Raw genomic sequence first — 21,706 nt, 5'->3', positions numbered from 1 at the left:
GTATGTCGTATAGAGGTTGGATCGGTTCCTCTTGGGTGTTGCCATGGTAGTGCCTATACGATGTACCGAGGCCTTTGTACATCACACATGTGCACTGTCGATTGGGGAGATTCAACTTGTACAGGCGATGCTCCGAGGCAATTGTACATCGCATATGCGCACTGTCGATTGGGGAGACTCAACTTGTACAGGCGATGCCCCGAGGCCTTTGTACATCTCGTATGCGCACTGTCGATCGGGGAGATTCGAATACAGTCTCTCGTCATGAGCAAAACACCGGTGTGTTTGTGGTGCTGTACGCGGACAGCGACACAAACAGTGTCCACTTGCTGTCCGGGCCCCAACCGTCGATGGGCGACAGCTGCACTGCAATGTCCTTCGGAGGGGTGTGACAGACGACATAGTGCTCCGGATCCACAGGCTTGTAAGTGCCCGGAACAGAGTCTTGCACGGCCACAAAGCTGTACGTGACACCGTGGGCTGCACGAACTGTGTTATGCAGCATAGTGTGGGGCATCTTAATGTACACTAGACTGTTTGCGGGCGCCGGGTCCACCACCAGTCCCGTTTCGGGTACCGTGATGGTGGGAGAACTGCCCGTTAGCTTCTTGCACAGCTCTGCGTGGGTGTACGGGCGCCCGGTATCTTCATTTCTCACATCGATGTTACGTTCTTTGCACATGGCGACCACTTGTCTCATAGACATCGTTCTCATGCACTCACGCATACTTGGAATACGTTGGACGCTGCTGCTGCTGCTGCTGCTGGCCACCGCGGGCCGATGCGAGGCTGATGTAACGGTACTGGTCTGCGGTGAGCCCGAGAGTCTGGCCACTATGGCCGCTTTGTCAACGGCTCTGCCCCTGTCCATGATCACAATATCCGGATCGCTGCACATAAACTGGAGTTGAGTAGTGTTGTATTTTACCAGGACGCGATCCACAGCCTCATCGTGGAGTGGGTGACTCATGGTGCAGTCGTTTTCATTAGGCTGAACTGTCTCTTGGAGCGTGCGTTCGGCCGGGTGAAACAACATCTCACACAACGCGTGCTTAGTCAGGGGCATGCCTCGCTCATTCAGGTAAGGGATGCCCTTTTCCGTGCACATGTTCTGCAATTGCCCCAGACTGTGAGTCCTAACGGCATTGTCTATGCTCACCCGTTGTTGCGGTACCCGATCCGTAAACAGCATGGCGCACATCTCGGACTTTGTCATATCCCGACCGTTAATAGTGGTCTCCAATCCTTTTCTTCGGGCATACTCCGCTATGTCGTGCCGCGTATTCCGCATGCACGTGGTGTATGTCGTATAGAGGTTGGATCGGTTCCTCTTGGGTGTTGCCATGGTAGTGCCTATACGATGTACCGAGGCCTTTGTACATCACACATGCGCACTGTCGATTGGGGAGATTCAACTTGTACAGGCGATGCCCCGAGGCCTTTGTACATCGCATATGCGCACTGTCGATTGGGGAGATTCAACTTGTACAGGCGATGCCCCGAGGCCTTTGTACATCTCGTATGCGCACTGTCGATCGGGGAGATTCGAATACAGTCTCTCGTCATGAGCAAAACACCGGTGTGTTTGTGGTGCTGTACGCGGACAGCGACACAAACAGTGTCCACTTGATGTCCGGGCCCCAACCGTCGATGGGCGACAGCTGCACTGCAATGTCCTTCGGAGGGGTGTAACAGACGACATAGTGCTCCGGATCCACAGGCTTTTAAGTGCCCGGAACAGAGTCTTGCACGGCCACAAAGCTGTACGTGACACCGTGGGCTGCGTGAACTGTGTTATGCAGCATAGTGTGGGGCATCTTAATGTACACTAGACTGTTTGCGGGCGCCGGGTCCACCACCAGTCCCTTGAACACAATTGCGATGCAGCTGTGCCCCTGCATCATTTGTGGTAGGTGCATGGTTGCTCTGTCTGATGTGCCGGCCAAAGCTAACAGCATGTTGTTTTCTTACTCACACCCTCTGCTTGAAAGAGTGTCCACAGTCAAAATTGGTCTCCATGAGGTTGTTAGCTATCATCCACCGTTTGATGACCGCACACAGTTGCTCTCTGGACATGTCTAGGAAGTGCAGGAACCGTATGGCGTCTTCGCGGGTGGTTGTGACAAAGTTAGCCATGGGGTTCAAAGGGCGCATGCTGCTGACCCACTTGGCGCACTGCCTCATCAGGCTCTCCGTAGTACGTGTGGAATCCGGCACGTGTGGCTTGAGCCGAGTCACCAGCAACTTGATGAGCACCCACTCTTCCATATCCACGCAACGCTGGCCCACCTTGAGCCTCCTCAAGTCCCCGGCCGGGCCCAAACTCACATCCCTGAGACAGAGGTCACCGCGCGCCGGGTTATACATGCCGTAGTAGCCCACCGGCGACGCCATAAACCGCCGCTTACGCTCGGCCCCGCGGTCGGCCGGATCACTGCCCCACTGCAGCATGTGTGTGGCGTTGCTGCGCTGTAGAATCAGGTTGGCGTCGTACAGCCACACCTGGTACGTGTCACGGTCCCAGAAGCCCTCATAAAGGTCCAGCACCCCAGCCTGGTGATCGCTCAAGGTAGCACCCTCGGCATACATCTGGATAAGACGCTTCAATACCTTCAGCTGCACAGGACGCGGCATGCGCACCATCTCCGTGGCTTCCCGGTGACCCGACAGGATGTCATTCAGTAGCGCTGGCGCGGCCCTAGTATCTCGCCGGGTGCATATGGCGGCCACGCTCAGGTAATGTTCTTTGGCACACACCAAGTTGTTAGAGTAATACTCGTCGTCCACCAGCTTGCCCGTGGCGTGGGGATCCGTGGTTACCAGCATGCTGTTCCCGATATCCGAGGGGACCACGTAGGCAACGTGGTCCGAAAAATTGCGCACGGGCACTCGGTGCGCCCACATGTACCAGAGCTCGGGTACCACGTCGACGCCCCACCCCACCAGGTTGGAGCCCATAAGCGCTTTGGCCTTCACCTTGGCCGACGGTGCTACGTACTGGCGGCGCTGTACCACCGGCCACTCGCCCCTGCACGTGTACTCACAGTCGGTATACTGGCACTTGCGGGAGCCGTCCACCTGGCGGCGATTGCGGGCCTTCATAAATACACAGTCCACCGCGGCCACCTTGAGCAGGCACTCCACATGTTAGATCTCCACGTCTTTGTCCATGGCCGTGCGCAGCATGTCCAGGTCCAGAGACTCATCGTCTGTGCGGCCCACGGCCACCACCATGTGCACGTGGACCACAAGCCGTGCCTCACCCAGTATCAGGTGTGTGTAGTCATGGGACCGGGCGCGCACGGCCCGGTAGATGGCCTGGAAGGTTTCGGTAAAGTTCCAGTGGGGTGTGAGTATGAACAGGTCCGTGACATCGCGCATGGTGAAGCCCTCGGCCACGGCCCGGCTGCCCAGCACCAGCGCTACGTCAGAGCCGTCCACGTTACGCTCGTGGTTGAACCGATCTAGCATCTTCTGGGCGCGCGCCGAGTCGGCGCCCGTTAGCACCATGAAGCGCGTGGGCCGTTTGACCCCACCGTACGTGGCGCCTGTCACCATAGTCCAACCGCCGTTCCGCAGCAACTGAGAAAACAGCGCCACGCCCGTGCCGCGCACCACGTCACAGTACACAAAGCTCTTCCTAGCAACCCCCAGTTGCGACATCACATAGTCGAACTTGACGCTGTAGTTGGCCAGGTTGCCCTGGGTGGGCAGGGCCGCCAGTGACGCTTTGCGCGTGCTGGTGAAGATGGTGTTGGTGCGCTGGTCTTCGGCCACCGCGCTCAGGTATACGCCCCGCTGGTACGCCGACATCTTCAGCTTGACCACCTTGAAGGGCAGACCGTCTATACGTCGGCCGCGGTAGCGCACCCTGACGCCGCTGCTCTTGCCTAGCACATATGACACACGCCCCTTGGCCGTCCTCATAAAGTCCTTCTCTGCACCCCGGACAAAGTTGCCCGCGCCCGTAAAGAATCGCGGCTTGTCCACGGGCTCTGGCAAAATCAGGTTCATGACATCCACGATCTCGTCGGCGCGGTCCGCCATGGGCGTGCCCGACAGAGGCACCTTCTTGGCCCCACGCACCGACCTCATGAACATCAGCAGCGAGCGGTACGCCGCATTGTCCTCCCTCAGGTTGTGCACCTCCTCCACGATGATGAGGTACCGCTCGTACGTGGTGGCCAGTAGGCCCCGCGACACGCGGTTACACCACGCGGCGAAGTGGTCGTATGTGGTGAAGCGGAAGAACTGCTCCACAGACCGCCGCTCCCGACGCCACGAGCTGTTGCACTTATCGAGCAGCTCGGACCGGAAGTTGCGCATTAGGCCCTCGCCGCGCGTGATCACCAGCACCCCTCTGAGGTACTTGGCGGCGCACTGGGCTATGGCCACGGCTGTGCACGTCTTACCGGTGCCCATTTCGTGAAAGAGCAGCAGCTCGTTATAGGGCGTCTCGGGACTCAGGAAGCGCGCCAGGTACTCCTGCTGCACAAAGTCATCCTCGGGGTCCAGGCCGCCCTCTAGCCTAATGTCCCCATGGACCCCAAAGCGCCGCTCCTCGATATCCGGGTACAGCGACAGGAAAACCTCCATTTTGTTTTGATCATTCGCAGATGAGATCCCTGAACCGGCCAAAGTCCACCGGCTCCCGAATGCTGTCGTATTTGCGCAGTGCCGTGAAGTACGTGTTAGTTTGGGTCTTGTCGGAACGCACACGCAGCACACGCCACGCGCCGTCCGCAAAGGCGCACTCGACCACGCAGCCGGCCATGCCCGGGTCCCACGCCAACACCTGAGCAAAAGGCTCCGTGGCTGCGTGCAGGTACAGCCCCGCGCACTGGGCGTCGATGGGCACCAGCTTGAAGTCCACTGTGTTCTTTTCGGGAGGCTTGTACTTTACCACGGACACGTCACGCCCACCGTAGTAGGGCTCCTCGTTGGACTGGAACAGAAAGCCGTCGCAGTCGGACCGGTCGGCATACGCCTTGTAGAGTGCTTCAAACTCCGACAATGGCACAAACACTTTAACCGTGACACGCAGGGGCCCGTGGTGACAACGCGCCACCACACGTGCAGCCTCAAGCCCGCTGTCCAAAGTGTAGTCAGCCACGTGGGTACCGCACACATACACCGCATCAAAGATGTACAGGTCCTGGCCGCAGTGCTCACAATCTACCGGGGTGTCCGTCAGGTGCAGGCCGCAGGGCCTCTCAAACCGGTCCTCGGTCAGTTGCCATATGGTCGCGCAACGGTCCATGACGTACACGTGGTCACGCCCATCTATGTACAGCATATACCGGGTGCCGTCAGCCTTCCATGTGGCGCGCCCGTCAGCGCCCAGCCTCACCACCTCGGAATAATTATGTCTGCTCATCGATACGGGCATGCAGCCGGGAAACTGGTCACGGTAGCGATAGCCCACGGCTCCTGTGATGACGCGTGTTATCTCAGCGCACAGCTCCACGTCGTGCACGGCCCCTAGGCCCAGCTTGTGTGTGGACGTCTCACAGTGGGCCGGTACGCATGTCACAGGCAGCTCAGGCAGCCATGCCGGCAAGTCGGCCGCCACTAACAGTGTGCGGGCGTTGTACTTGATGCACAGGGTCTTAACATGTCTGGCCTCTGCAAAGAGGCGGATGGCGTCATGCACCGACATCTTGCGGCACTCCACCAGGTAGCAGCACACCAGGTAACCAGTGCGATTGAAGCCGTATGTGCAGTGCACATACACCGGGCCTTGAGCGGCCTGACACAGGCCCAAGAAAGTGCGCTCCGCTCTGGGGCTGGGGCACTGGTTGTGTCCCTTGCAGCGTATCTTGTGATAGCACGAGCCCAGGGCTTTGCCATTGTAATAGCGTGTGGTGTTGGTTAGGTCTATCACGGCCCCATATGTGTAAGGCCTTGTAGTGGTTCGCGAGGGGAATGTGCTTGTCGTAGCGACTGTCAAGAAATGTTTTACCTGGGGTTATGAACCCGCAGATTGTGAAACCTTGGGCTGGACACTTGGCCCAGCCATGTGGAGGCAACATACCAGACATTGTTCATACCCTAGTAGTTACCACTTTTGTCTTGCACCTCTAAACACAACCCTTCAGACATCCAGTGTTGCATTTCGCTTAATCAAAATATGTGCCCAGACTCAAAGAGGGTGCACATCAGAAGTATCTTTATTTATTGTTCAAATCAGTAGCAAATATTTCAGCAGTCATTCAAAGTATCGCGAAACAAGGACACATTCCTTTTCATGCGGCAGTCTTTCTCCATTATGTTGGTCATCCGGGCCCGCACATCGGACAAGTCAGCGAAAAAGTGGGTATCGGTCAGATTGTCGCAGAAAGCCGCGGCAGACGTTTTCAGGAGATTGTGTTTTGCCTGTAGCTCGGCAAGCTGGGCCTGGACCCGGCGAAGTTTGGTGGAGCTGTTGTCCGCCGTCCGATGCCGCTTCAGCTTGATACGAAGGCTCTCTTTGGTCAAATGCTCGTATGTCAACTCAACCTGAAGCTCGTCCCGCTGCTTGATGGCTGTTTCGGCCTCACCGCAAGCCAGGGCATGTCGCCGCTCAAGAACCAGTTTCTCCGCACATACCTTGGCCATCTGGTTACCGGTGCCGTGCAACTGCAACATTAGCTGCTGTTTCCCCTTGTAGTGTTCGGCCTGCAGCCGTTGCTCCAGGTTACACAGGTCCCGACTGTGACGCAGCGCGCATCGCTCCTCGGTTTCACAGATGGCATCGGCTACCCGTCGCTCAGACTCGGCGAGGCACTCCTTCACCATGCGATCCAGATCATACACCTTCTGTACGTCCCCGCGGTACATTGTGGTCTGGCACACCGGACAACGGTAGTCGGTGTTGCAGATAGCAACGTCGGTTTCAATGCACTGCTGGCAAAATAGATGGCTGCACGGAGTAACAATAATAGATGTCATGGTCTCCAAACAAATGCTGCAGGGAAAAGGCGTAGACTCCATGGTGAAAGGAATGTTTCCCCTACCCATGTATTCACTCCACAACCAGCCGATTGGCAATATTCAAATATTGTTACCCCACAATTGGATGTTGATCAACATTCAATTGTTGTTGTGTTATTGTTTACCCTAACGCTCCAGACATTATTTACACCCCGAGTTAATATGTAGTGTTAATCGACATTTGTACTCGCACTCAAAGCAGACGTACATCAGAATCATTTTCCATGTTTATTGTTTAAAGCAGCAGCAGCAAATGTTTCAGTAGTTATTCAAAGTATTGTGAAACAAGGCATGTGCCTGTGCCGGCAGTAGGCTAACACCGCCATGATTAAGAGGAACACCTCGGCCGCTATCATGTAAGGGATCAGGTACTGTAGGGACCTACTTTCCGGGGGGTCCTTACATGTGATGACAGAACGATCCACCTCTTCCTCTTGGTTACGCTGCCCCACGGGTGTAGTGCGACTGACTGGAGGGTCCTTACATGGGATGACAAAAAGGTCCACCTCTTCATCTTGGCCACGATGCCCCACAGGTGCAGTGCGACTGCATGTGTAAGTCCCGTTGTCAGAGCATGTTATGGGATCCCGGAAAAGCAGGCTGTCATCCTCACGTAGTGCAGTAGTGTTGGCCCATCTACCGTAGCAATTCACTCTGCCGGAGCCGCGACGCTTCAGAATAACGGCGGCCCCGCTATGCAGCCCTCTGTACCAGGTTAAGAACAAGTACTTGACATTAGCCACCTTGTCCGCCATGCATGGTATCATCACATTATGTGTGCCCTGCAGGACATGGACCGCGGGGAGAGCACTTGTTCCTGAGAGGATAGTCAGAAATAACACAACCACCTTCATTGTAGCTAGGGTGTTTTATTCCCAAAACAGTCAGTACATTCATGTTATTCAAATAATCAGAGAGAGTATATAGCTGCCCACGCCACACACCAATCCCACGACAAACATACGGGATATTGCGGTCACAGATATAACCGGTCTGCAACTAACGAGAGAGAGTATACAGACACCGCCCACACCAGACACCAATCCCGCGACAAAGACTCGGGCTACCGTGGTCATAGACATGGGTGGTCTACGACCACGCTCCAACTGTGTCCAGTCCAGGTCCGCTGGTAGCTTGTCCACAAGCATGGTTATTATATCAGGGCAACATTCAGGTTGCGCAGACAGACACTGCACATATATCTCCACACTGGCGTAAACCAAAGCCACCACACGTCCTATGTTGGGATCATCGGCCAGCACAAAGTCGATGATGCTGGCTACGACACTGACGTTGCCTGTGTTCAACACATCACTCACTACCCCAGAGAACATGTGTGTCCCGTTGAGCATTTTGGCCACCTCTTCACAGCTGTGTATCAGAGCGGCCTTAAGTGTAGGGCTGACTAGCGACGGTCTGTAGTCCTCCCGAGTCACCCCGTGGATAAGAGGCGCCAGGCCACGGGTCCTGAGCACATGATCCGCATAGCCATACACTACATCCTTTGTGACAGACATTTTACCTGTAGTCCTACGGTACACCGGTAGTATATATTCATATTTTATTTCAAGCAACATTATGTGGGATAGCTTTCTTGTATCGGTGTATGGCCACCCCACTGTATATCGCCAATACAATAACGGTAGACGTTTCAATAGATACAATATATGGCAGTGGCCCAGGACATGGTCCTGATGTGTGCACACCATATGGTGTGCACACAGACTATGCGTAGTGTTCATCACGCCCATACCATATAATAACAGTGTTATGGCCACACCATGGGCAGAATGTCGTCTCTGTGACCGCATATCGGGCATGGGTATCATGTTGTGACTAAGCCTGACAATATAGGTGTAATGACTGTCCTGCTAGTCACACCATGGGCATATTGTATACATCGGTCGCATTATGGATGGGCATACTAGTCGTTCAATAGCTGGGTGTACTCAGGATGTTTGACCACGTGCTCCTGCAGCTCTCTTAGATACTGCCTCATGACAATTTGCTTCAAACTGTTTTCAAAGATCTCGGCTAGCAGTGACTCGGACCGCACCACAGAAAAGTACTCAGGACCCGGTCTGACGCCCAGCCCGGCCATAACGTGCAGACACTTCTTGATCTCGTGCTGTGTCTCTGACACGTATGAGAGATAGAGCGAATAGTCCCACGGTAAGGTCCTGACCTCGTGCACGACGTTGGGCAGGTGGGGAGCCCGGGCGTAAAGGGTGGCCAAGATGTCAGACAATCCCTCAAAGTCGTTAGCCCTAAAGTGCGCCTCTAGGTCCTGATCCCGGGCAGGCATGGGCACCCTGAGCGTGTTCACCCTGTACGACAAGTACGTGAGCAGGTACGCCAGATCCACAGCCAGCGATCCTGGTGGCTTATAGTCCGCTGCCATGATTACGTACCACAGGCAGCTTACGCAATTATAGGTGGTGTACAAGCCATCCGTTACGTTGAACCGGGCCACTAGGTTAGCCATGGCCGTAACCATGGATTCCGTGTTCCAGTAGGTCTGCGGGATGTACACCTGGAGCACCTCTAAGGGTACCCAACCAGTGTTTACAAAGTCAGCCATGGACATACTGTCGTAGCTCAAGACAGTGTTCAGTGTCTCCAGACTGTAGTTACCGAGCACGGCGTGGTAGTCCGGTGACCACGACATGATAATGTAATGTAGCAGGTACTGGTTGTCCACTTGGGTGGTTGTCACGTCGTAGTGTCTCGCGAACGCCACTACGGCCAGGCTCATGCCAGCGTGAATCAGAAACATCATGTCCTCTGCGCTGATAAGAGGCATTTCGTGGGATGCCACGTGCACCAGGGCGTGTTCAGGCCACGTGTTAACCATGTGCCGCGACAGGGTGCTGGCGCCCACTTGTGCACCTGTGTCCATGTGCATTAGGAAAAAGTTTACCACCTCAGGATCGTAGCCCCTGGGCGCCAGGGTGAGGTTGGCCAGGGTCATGCCGTTTCCCGTTACCATGTACCAGTCGAACGGCGCCATGTGCGTGAGGGCCTCTAACATGTTGGCTTGTGCTGTGGCCTGCACCACGTTGAATCCGTGAGGGTCAAACGTGGTACTGAGCGATGACGTATCGAGTATGCCGTGCTGCACGCAGTATTGGAACGTGTCGGGTTTAGTCCTCAACAGGGTAAATACGTCCCCGGGCACAGCGCCCATTTCGATGGCCCTAACGGCTGCCATGTCGTCTGGCAGAAGAGGCAGCAGTAGTTGCAGACACTCAACGGTGCTCATACCGTGCTGTGCGCACAGCTGCGGCACCAGGTCCTCGGCCAGGCCGGACATCAGGCTGTCGTAGACCTCCTCTATGTCTATCATCACTTTTAAGAACCACAAAGGTATTTGAATTCCCCCACAGCGAACCTAGATGTGTGAACACACTGAACATGGGGGTGGAAAAGAGCTAGACGTGGTTGTAGAATTATCCGGGTACATGGGTACCAATAGGAAAAGTGTAACAATGAATAGCGGAACTATATTGCAGTGTGTTGTTTTGTGGTCAGTGGCCTGTGGAGTGCAGCCATCGGAGGGAGCCAATATGGGACAAACAAAGGTGGATTATGGCATGGACGCTTTCTGCAAGTGCGAGCTGGACGAGAATGCGGCGATGTCGAATGTGGTGCAGGTGTCATGGCAAAAGCGTATGTGGAAGGAATCATATGTTAATATAGGGTCATACAGCCGGGACCATGGACAGCACATCAACGAGCCTTACCAAGGCAAGGCAATCCTCAGCGACACGTCCCTCAACTCAACATCTCTAACCCTACGAAACGTCACATGGACAGATGCAGGTTGTTATACCTGCATCTTTAACATGTTTCCGATGGCCTCCAAACGCAAAGAGACCTGCTGCATCAATGTGGAAGGTAAGACTAACGCTCTAATGACCTGTGCAGTTTGTTAATGGCTGTTGCATCCCGTAGGAATCTCTGACGTGGACGCAATGACATATCAACCAGCCAGCGGGCCCAATGAAACCACAACGGTTGTGTTCAGCTGCTCCGCCACCGGGAAACCGGCACCCGCCATCACCATGTTATTATACAAGGCCACTTTGCTAAACAGGAGTATGTCCACCACAGTATATAACAAGGACAGCACTGTCAGCATAGCTAAGAATGTCACCATACTGGTGGAGAGGGGAAAACACAACTATGTAGGGTGTGCGGCACGAAGCAGCAATCAAAGGAGGACAGTGAGGGTCCCCATCCCCTGGGATGTCAGCAACCAAGAGGAGGAAGACACAGGTATGTACACATTACAGTCACGACGTTTCATTGAAATGGTAATTAAACATTCCACTTTCTTAGTACAGGCATGTCTGCCCATTACACTAAAGTCAAGATATAAGTATGGGTTAAACCAACCCTCTAAATACAGGTTGCCCGGAACAAGAGCAATTTCTATTATAATCATAGCGTGACTGAGCCTTGACGGTATGGTTGTGGTTACTGTCAGCCTAGTCACACTATGGGCATATTATGAACATCAACACAATGTGTTAGGGTTTTCCAGGTTATCTTTATCATAGGATTATGTTGGAATGCAACAGGTAATAAATACCTTACCTTGTCCTCCTTATCACAAGATCGTAAAACATCCCCTGAGATGTTTAGACTAGAGGACAAGGGCTTTCTATTCAGCCCACTCATACCCCCACTCTGTTCCTCCTAATAAATATGCCCTTGCAGGAAGGAGACCTTTCAGACTTCATTCCTTCAACGAGTGAACTCTCCACCTGCAGGTGTCTAAAAGAACTTGCTTGTTTACCGTGTGGTTCTTGCAAAATAAGTTGGAGTGAGCAAATCTCTAACATTTTGGTGCCGAAACCCGGGATCCTCATACCCACCATCTGACCGGCGAAGGAGGACGTGCTGCATTGTCGACAAGCCAGCGTCCATTAGGAGGACCTGGAAAAGAAAGTCCTGGGAAGAGAATTCTTCGCTGGGCCAGCATCTTAGGTCTGCCTTCGTCTGACAGAGGTGGATTGACGGGATCCGGCGGTGCAACGAACCAGGGGACAAGTAAGTTAAAGCGCTAAAGATACGGCTTTGGTTTGTCCGGGCTATGAGATTCGGCTTTGGTTTGTCCGAGCTATGAGATTCGGCTTTGGTTTGTCCGAGCTATGAGATTCGGCTTTGGTTTGTCCGAGCTATGAGATTCGGCTTTGGTTTGTCCGAGCTATGAGATTCGGCTTTGGTTTGTCCGAGCTATGAGATTCGGCTTTGGTTTGTCCGAGCTATGAGATTCGGCTTTGGTTTGTCCGAGCTATGAGATTCGGCTTTGGTTTGTCCGAGCTATGAGATTCGGCTTTGGTTTATCCGAGCTATGAGATACGGCTTTGGTTTGTCCGAGCCATGAGGCCTAAAAAAGCGCTGGAGTTAGTGTGATTGAGTGTGTGACTGGTAGGATAAATTGACTAAAAAGCAGTTCTAGCGTTGATCCATGGCAATAAAACAGGCTAGTAATTTGTTGAAAGGTCAATTTAAACCTGCATTGAGGATCCTCAAAGAAAAAAAAATTGAAAAAAAATTGTAAAACCTTAAGCGACTAAATTAAGATGGGAAATAAGAACGGTAAATCTCTTGCTCTGCTCTTCTTTAAAACGAGAAGTTCATGGCAAGTAGATTTCTTAATTGTATGCAATGCATGCTGAAGTGGAAGAAAATGTATGGAGTACAAGGAAATTTGACAAAGAATTCAGGGTGCATAGTGGCATCCCATTCAATGATACAGCTGAGAGTGCTTATCAACAACAGCTTAAAAATGCGCTCCTCACTAATTTCCGCCCTGAAATGGGCAGTTGGGTGAGGAAACACTTGGTGGAAGCGGACACTGCTTGGTTTACAAAAAACATGCAGTGGCCCGGAGACGCTGATAAAGGGATTGAGAAAGGCAAAAGTTCTGATGTATTTCATCTAGATGATGATAATGATCTAAATGAAGATACAACGATCTTCTTCCAAAGTTCCCAAAGGGGCAGAGGAAGAGTTAGATACCAACAAGGTCGCAGGCCGCCATATAATTCAAAACCCCCACGAGATTCTGACAACTGTTGGAACTGTGGGAGACGAGGACACTTCGCACGAGAGTGTCGTTTTGCAAAACAATATCAATCAAAGGGTGGAGGAAGGAGCAGAGAAAAAGCCACATTTTTAGCATGACAAGCTTCCTCCTCTTTGACCGCTTATGCTCATACAGAGAAAGAAAGAATAGATGCCCATATGACAGCAAAACATGTCATTGTCAGATTATTAGAATTTTTTTTAGATTATTAGAAATCCTGTCCATCCAAGAAGTATGACAATGCTGTTTGTATGCCTAAATTACAAATGACTAGAGCTCAAATTGTGTTACACTGAAGTTAAAATATGCAAATCAAGTGGTAAAGGAATGCAACTTGCTTCTAGAAGATAAATAAATAAAATTAGAATGTGCTGTCCTCGTGTGCATGGGAGGGACCAGCTCATGATCGACCACAGGAAATGGCCAGCCTGTGACGAATCATTGTTGCTGGGAACTACCTTTTGCATGCGAGAGCTGTGCATGTGTGTGCGTATATGTTAAAATGATGAACATTGGCTAAAGTTTTAGTATAAAAAATTTTTGCTAGACTGTGGTCTATCCAATTTGCACCGCAGAACAGAAATGATTTTGAAAGATAAAAATGAGAGGAAAGAGAGAAATCTGTTTGCGAGCAGAAACTAATCCACACTAGTGCATGTTAAGTGTCGAGCCCACATGAGAAATTCGAAAAAAAAAAATGACAGAACATGCTTTCAGGAATTGGAAGAAGCTAAATTGTGAATTTAAGATTTTGCAATGCTACATTTAATAGGAATAATTGATTGGTTGTGTTATAAGATTATACAAAATTCTAAATGCAAGCTAAATCTGAGAGACTGAGTTCTTCAAATTTAAAAACAAAGAAAAAATTCTGATTAATTTGCCAGTTGTTTGTTTTAGTTAAGTTTTTTTTGAATTGGTGGATTGTTCTACCAGGAAACCTGAGTTGGAAATGATCTATGAATGTTGTGTGGTGAGCTTGGATGAATTGGGACCAATGTGATGGAAAGACTCCTTTTTGGAGACTGCGTGTGAGATGCAAATGAACATTGATGAATGATAGCCTGAATGAAAAGAAATTACAGGTTGAATGGTTGAGGTTGTTGGCGACTGCTGTGGAAAATTAGTAGAGCGACTTTGATGAAGGAATGATTTTGAGCGGGTTGAATGTTAGAGAGAAACACGTAGCTTTTGGATTGATAATTAACTAGAAAAAAAAAAAAAAAGAAAAAAAACTGGAGAACCAGTGGCACATGTAGAAGATGTGTGAACTGAGAAATTGAGAAGCGTTTTGGAAAGAAAGTCAAATTAAATGATGATGGAATCGTATGTAGTAAGGAACGCATTCTCCCAAGAAGTTTGTCGAGGTGTGGGGCATGGGCGTTGCCAGGCCTCAAAAGGGGGGGAGTGAGTGGGACAGATAGTGGAAGATAGTGATAGTACAACACTTTATGACAATGAATTTTCGAATACATTTGGTGTTATATTGTGGTAAATTTTTTGTTCTGGTGTAGATAGTTTAGCAACACGAGAGATTTAGAGGTTCAAAAGAAAGACAGTTAAAAGAAAACATTTTTGATTTGGACAATTGCAGGCTAACAGGAACATGAGAAAGATAAGAACTACGAGGTGGGATCCAATTTCATTGGGGAGATTGAGAATTCACAGCACCATACTCTAAGTCACATTTTTGAGCAAGCATGACAATAACATGTGAGAGGTCAAGACATACAGATCAGGGCTTGATGTGGAAAGCAGACCTCGATGAGTTGATTTTCAATAATGATACTGAAGACAACATACTGTCCGATTAAATTGGAACTATAGATAAAATGTAGCTCAAAAATAGGATGAGTTGCAGGATTTACGATATAAAAACGAGACCGCTGTTATTAGGAGAATTTGAAGTTTGGTAAATAAATGTTACCAGCAAATTGATGGAAGCAGCTACATTTGGAAATAGTCTTACAAGTGTTCAAACCAGCCTGTCATTCTCAGTGTCAGGGCCCCTGAAACCCAATCCAAGACTTCGCCTGCAGCCGTGAACAACCACAAAATGGTGCCTGGCTCTGAAGCACCTTTGACCTTTGGCGAAGGACAAGAAAAGACTGCTGTTGTGCTTGGAGGAGGACAAGTACACTCCGGAGGAAATACAACATCCTCGGGGACGAGAAAAGACAGTGAAAAGCGGAGGAACTCACAATGATGAAAATTGACTCATTTGAACAATAGACTCATTCAAGAGTGATGGATGAGGTCACTCTGAAGCAACAACAAAAGAACACCAACTTGATAGGGTGAAGTGCGGCAAAAAGATATGGACTTGGAGTGTCTGACAACCAAATCGCACTCCTTGCTACGGCGTTCCCAAATTTGGTGGAGCTTGGTTCAAAGTGGAAGGGAGGTTCATTGTGCACTGAGTTTGACAGAACTGAGGAGATTTGATAAATAAATAATTAAAAATTTGAAAAATACGTAGGGGTACAGATTATAATCAGAGATTGAACGGATTTGGATAAAACAAATAGGCTAAAACGGTAGGAAACAAGAGCAAGATCTTATATTTTGGCTCATCAAGCTTAAGACGTAGAGGTCGAGTTCTATAAATTTTAGAACAGGACATTTGGCAGTCAGGAGGAAGCTAGGTTGCTCAATGTACCTACTCAATACAATAGTAAGTTTTTTGCACCACAGTGGAGGTTGGATGGTCAGAAAGTTAGGTACGTTCAATTTTTGACATTCACACAATCATGCATAGGAGTCACAAGGCAACAGTTAACAAGACAATGACTGCAATAGGGGCCACCTACGACTGCACCGACATGGAAAAGTAGAAGTGAGAGAGCAGAGTATGGGATTATATGCTAAAACGTCTGCTATACAGTTACCGATAGGAGATTCTATCAAGAGAAGCTACATGAGAGATGGATTAGAATCTCTTTGTCTGCGTGGGTGCGTGTGCGTGTGTGTGTGTGTGTGTGTGTTCACACCCTGTGTGGATGCGAGCGTGTGAGGAGAAAGAAGGCATGGGTAAGACAATCTCTTTTAAACCAGGAGGCAATAAATGGGAACGCCCCTGTCATAAATAGTTTTTGGTTAAAGGGAATCATTAGGAAGTGTTCAAACTCTTCCCGCAAACATTCCTATTTGCCAGTTAAATGGGCACTACAATTGACTACGAGAGTTGCAAACAACAGATGAAGAGCAGTCCTTGGCAGATTATATGATCAGGACGCTCAAACTGTGTCAAAGACAAATTTACTGCCGCTTGATCTTTCCTCCTCACAGGTCGACAACCCCATCAATCCAGGAGACTGGGTCTACATCGAGGTCATTAAAGGAAGGAACTGGGCCAGCCACGACGGGAGGGACCATTCCAAGTCTTGCTGACTACACATGTTGCACCCAAGGTTGCAGGACCCACAAATGCATTAACGATGACTGCTCTCCAGGAGGAAACTGGATGGGAGCTTTGGACATCACCGCTGTGTGCCAGGATGAGAGAGCCGTTTTCAAGGTGTAAGGGCTCTACTACCAACATGGCTGCACCATCGGACGGGACCTACTTCATTCAGAAGTTCAGAGGCACTGCCTCACCTGCATCCTATGAGTGCACGTGCCTGTTCAGTACGGATCATGGTTTTGTGGTCACGAGAGTTGTCCGATGCTGCCTGCCAACTGGACACGAATCTGTGCGCCGGTGTGTGTGACAGACCTCACCTACAGACTAGAACATCATCAGCTGACGAAAACACGGGCACATATACAACTTCTTAGACGTGACAGATGTGATAATGATAATGAGACGTGGATTGCGTAGATGCTGTTCTGTTGAGCATGTTTTACAGAAACTTGATGATTTGACCACCGAAAATGCTTCACAAGTGATGGATACAATGATGTACTGTTTCTGTGTTTTTGTTTTTTATTGATAGCATTCTGGTCGTCTTAGGCAAAGGGACCGTGTAAGAATTTTCCTGCTAATAACATCTGGCCAGCAGGTTTTTCGCTTACACAATAAGTTTGAGGTAATGCCTCATCTTCACTGGAAGGTGTTGCTATCATTGTTTGTTGTTTTTATTTTTGCTGTTCTTCTTTCTTCATTATACATATATATGTGTTTTTTTTCTTACTTGTCTTTGTTGTTTGGGGTAGCATAATCATATGATAAAACAGGAGGGAGATGTTAGGGTTTTCCAGGTTATCTTTATCATAGGATTATGTTGGAATGCAACAGGTAATAAATACCTTACCTTGTCCTCCTTATCACAAGATCGTAAAACATCCCCTGAGATGTTTAGACTAGAGGACAAGGGCTTTCTATTCAGCCCACTCATACCCCCACTCTGTTCCTCCTAATAAATATGCCCTTGCAGGAAGGAGACCTTTCAGACTTCATTCCTTCAACGAGTGAACTCTCCACCTGCAGGTGTCTAAAAGAACTTGCTTGTCTACCGTGTGGTTCTTGCAAAATAAGTTGGAGTGAGCAAATCTCTAACACAATGGGCATAATGTTATGGCTCACACTGACTTATGAATGCCTGAGTCTGGGTTGTTATGTTTAATTGTAAACATATTACATCTCATGTGTCGATTTGAAGTAGCCTGTGCTGTGTTTGGTAGATGCTTTTCTTTTTTTCCAGGGTAAGGACCGCCCAATACAGGAGTCATTCCTATTGTGATCATTGTGTGACTAGACCATAATAGTATGGTTGTAGTAGCTATTCTGCCTAGTCACACCATGGGCATAGTACGGGCATCCGACTTAGTATAGGCTTCATATCACATCTCATGTTTGAATTTATAGTACACAATGCAGTGTTTGGTAGATGAGTAAACGTTATTGTTCTTCTTCTTCAAAGCAGGAGGAACACCACCCAGAACAGGAAACATTCCTATTGCGATCGTCGTGCTTGGTGTAATGGTCTTTATAGTCTAGGGGTCTGCATACCTATGTCTGAATGTGTTTCTGGCATCGGTGTGAGGCAACAGGTGGTTCAAGAGAGGGGCCCACATCGTGCCCACTATCAACAGCCAGTTATTACTAAGGGCACAGCTGATGAATGGTGATTTAATGTACATGTGTGACAATAACAATAAAGATCTTTATTGTCTTGGGACATAGCCATTGTATCTATCGAAACACCATACTACGGGTATTGCATACATTGGGACATGACAGCCGTCTGTTATATCCATATCCGTGGTGTATGTGGAGACCCGTTTTAGGCCACCAGTTGCATCACGCCAGTGGGCTTAGTTCTGTCATGTATCCTTGACACGTATAGGGTTATGTTCCCGCCGAGCATGGTCACGGTGCCATCCCCGTTGGACGTGAGGACAAATTGTATGTTGTAGCTGGCAGGTAGGTCCTGGTTCACTCTGAGGATGTGGAAGCCGTTAAATATCCACACGGGCCCCAAGGTGACGACCGGGGAGAGCAACGTGTTTCTCGACAGGCCATTCTCCAGAGCCATGATAACCAGCTTGTGTTCATTAGCCACATCAGACGTCTTCACAACGAGCATGTACGACACCAAGACCTGGTCCGTGGTGTCATGGGGCCCATCGCAACTGTGCTATGCTCGCCCTCAAGCAGCACCGTGGTAAACATGTTATTGTCTATGGATAGTGTGTCATTGGTGAACGCGGGTGCAAACGTGTGCATGTGCCACTGACTGATCATGATGTTTTATATACCCCAAAGTCAATATGCCGTTTGCCCACCGATGTGGCCACTTCAGGCCTAAGGGCTCCCACAGCTAGGTTGAGTAGTGTGAGCATGTGCTGATACGCCTGCCCCATGCGCCCCTTGTACATGATGGACGGGGTTACATCCGACATCTGTGACACGCCCTGCCGCGGAGTGAAGTGGTAGATAAAGTTTACGACAAAGTCCTCGTTCACATCTGACAAGGTCGACACCAGCCAGTCCAGGGGAGAGCGCCCGTTCACGGGGCTCACCATGTTCAAGTTGTACTTGCGGACCACTGCCTTGAGGAGCTCCATGTCCTGCAGACTCATGAGGGCCATAACCACGGCGCCACGCACACCCCCGGTCAATTCGACATCGCGTACCATAGTCAGGTAGCGTACCGCCGCTCTGTTACCCACGTCGGCCGCTAGCCAGATCAGGTCGACATCAATATCCATGCCATGCTCCTCCACCAAGGCCGTCAGCATGACCGCGTCGTCGGTTGTGACGGCTACACGGGCCAGCCTGTTGACATCATAGTCCATCAGCCTGATGAGATGTGAGGCCAGGGGCAACAGGTTCAGCGCCACCGCCAAGGCCACCGCGTCCAGACCTGTGGTCGGAGAAAAGCCCAGGTCGACTCTGTCCAGGGTCGACACCACATGCACCGCGACAGGGTGCCCCACATGCTCCTTAGCCATGAGGGCCTGGAAGGCCTGGCTGGTCATGGACAGACTGTGCTCGGTGGCCGCCTGAAAGATGGGCATGGCCACAAATTCCTTGTCCTCGGCCGTTAGCACACTGTCAAACACATCTACCATAAATGTGTGGTCCGCGCGGTCGACGTGATTGACGTCCGAGCCGGCCCGCAGCAAGACCCGTGCCATCTCCACATCACGCACGGCCGAGAACAGTGGCGTTCTGCCGGTGCGGTCTTCAGCCGTCACGTCAGCGCCGGCGGCCAATAGGGCGTGCACGGCCTGAACATCACGCGCGCAGTGCAGAGCCGTTTCACCGCTGGTGTTGATGGCATTCACTCTGATGTCTGCGGTCCTGAGAAGATGTTCCAACACGTCCCAGGACCCTTCGGCAGCCGAGAGCAGGGGCAGGTGATGCCCGTGCACATGTCCAGTGTTGGGATCAGCACCCATGTCTAACAGAGCTGCCACTGCTGCGGTATTGCCCGTGTCCACAGCCACCTGCAGGGGCGTTACACCATCGGGCCCAAACTCGTTCACCAGGTCAGTGTACGAACTGTCAGGCACACCACCCTCTTCAATGAGGTCAAGCAGTGAGTCCATCCTTTTTCTAACATTTATCAGGCTTTCTATGTACTGTTTCTCATCGCGGTCTCAGTACAACAGGGCGCTATAATCCATTATACAGCCAACATAAAATGCTGGCCATAGATTTGGTGTGGAACGGCACACCACAGCAGGCCCACTTGCACGCTATGCAGACGTACGATGAGTTTGTCCTAGAGACGGCGCGGCGGAACAACACCCACCCCCGTTTTATGGTTATGGAGGGGGTCCGCAACAGGCAGGAGCTGCTGGTCAACAGGGGGTCGATAACAGTATATGACGCCCTGCCGTATGCGTGGCGGGTTAACGGCTTCGAACCGCTGCCGGACTTTACGCGCATACAGGCCGAGGATACGCGTCTCCTGCTGAAGGAACTACTCATTGTAACTAACCAAATGTGGTTAGGCATGCCCAACAGGTTCTATGCCATCACGGTGCCCCAGGGCCTGGTGACTAACGTTGATGACGTGTTAAGGAGGACGGCAGAGATCACGGGCAGGCTCCAGCGGTTGCTGGACATAGCGCCGTGGGTGCCCGTGCCCGAGGCCGTTACCACGGTGCGCTACGGGGACACGGAAGAGCTGCACGTGCAGATGGGTGTGGAGCTAGTAACCCAGCTCCAGGACAAGCGCGTAACCAGACTGTTGGACCTGGCCACAGTGAGCCAACACACCCCTCACCTGCAGTGTAAAGACTTTTTCAAATCTATGCCGGGCTTTAGGCCCAGTGAACAATGGATCACCACGGCGGCCGACAAGTATCCCCCCGACATGCTGGTCAACAAGTACAACCCGGAGCGTGAGGGCCTACGCGGGCTGGCCAACCCGTACAACAGCTATTACGAGGCGGCCATACAGTACGATGGCACCAGTAACTTGTGTCTAGCATAGACATACCTAAAGAGAGTCAGAGGCACGTGGACAAGGATGAGTGCATATGGAGGGCGTACGGCTGTCTGAGCGCTTACATGTCGGTTGACATGGCCAGCCCTACTGACCTGATTGCGGGCATCCCGGTGGAGCTCGGACGGCCAGCAGAGGTTAGCACGTTTGTGGACTTTGTGCTCAACGACCGTGTAACCAGGGCTACTTTTGCCGTGGACGAGTCCAACGTGCCTCACAGGGCTAGGCCTATCATCTATATGCACCTAGTGGGCTCGAGTCGGGTCATGAGCCTGTCTCTTATCTCGGGCGACCGGGCCGTGCTCAAGTTCAGGGTGTGGGACAATGCGATCATGATGTTCCTCAGGGACTGTTTTGACATCATGTGGCAGCGCTATGAGAGTTACCGGCACGAGTGCCTGGCCTTCTACACGCTGTATGGGGACGGTACAGTGCAGTGGGGAGCCTTGTCCCAGGCCGCGACGACCGCGGCGCCTAGGCGCGCTACCGGCCGCATCGGATCACTGAGGAGTGCCGAGCCCGAAGTCTTTGTCAACACGTACAGCAGACACTGCGTGAACCTACCGCGTATCGTGGACAACCAGGAAGCCCAGAATATAGTCCAGGACAACACGCCCGCGCATGTTATGGAATGGCCCCTGTACGGCGAGACGACAAAGCGTAAGTACGCGTGCACGCACAATGCCAGGAACCCATTCCCGGGCGTTCACGAGAATAAGATCGAAGCCAACAAGGC

General features: G+C 51.0%; 1 long non-coding RNA gene across 1 annotated transcript; it reads left to right on the top strand.

The window, feature by feature from the left end:
* Positions 1 to 11,499: 11,499 nt before the first annotated feature.
* LOC125985996 (uncharacterized) lies at positions 11,500 to 17,511 on the top strand. The gene is made up of 2 exons (XR_007487508.2): positions 11,500 to 11,747; positions 11,869 to 17,511. It is a non-coding gene; the product is annotated as an uncharacterized lncRNA (long non-coding RNA).
* Positions 17,512 to 21,706: the final 4,195 nt, after the last annotated feature.

This window comes from Syngnathus scovelli, chromosome 18 (assembly GCF_024217435.2).
Source record: "Syngnathus scovelli strain Florida chromosome 18, RoL_Ssco_1.2, whole genome shotgun sequence".
NCBI lineage: Eukaryota > Metazoa > Chordata > Actinopteri > Syngnathiformes > Syngnathidae > Syngnathus > Syngnathus scovelli.
The sequence above is the reverse complement of the archived record's forward strand: the minus strand, read 5'-3'. Positions and strand labels throughout refer to the sequence as shown.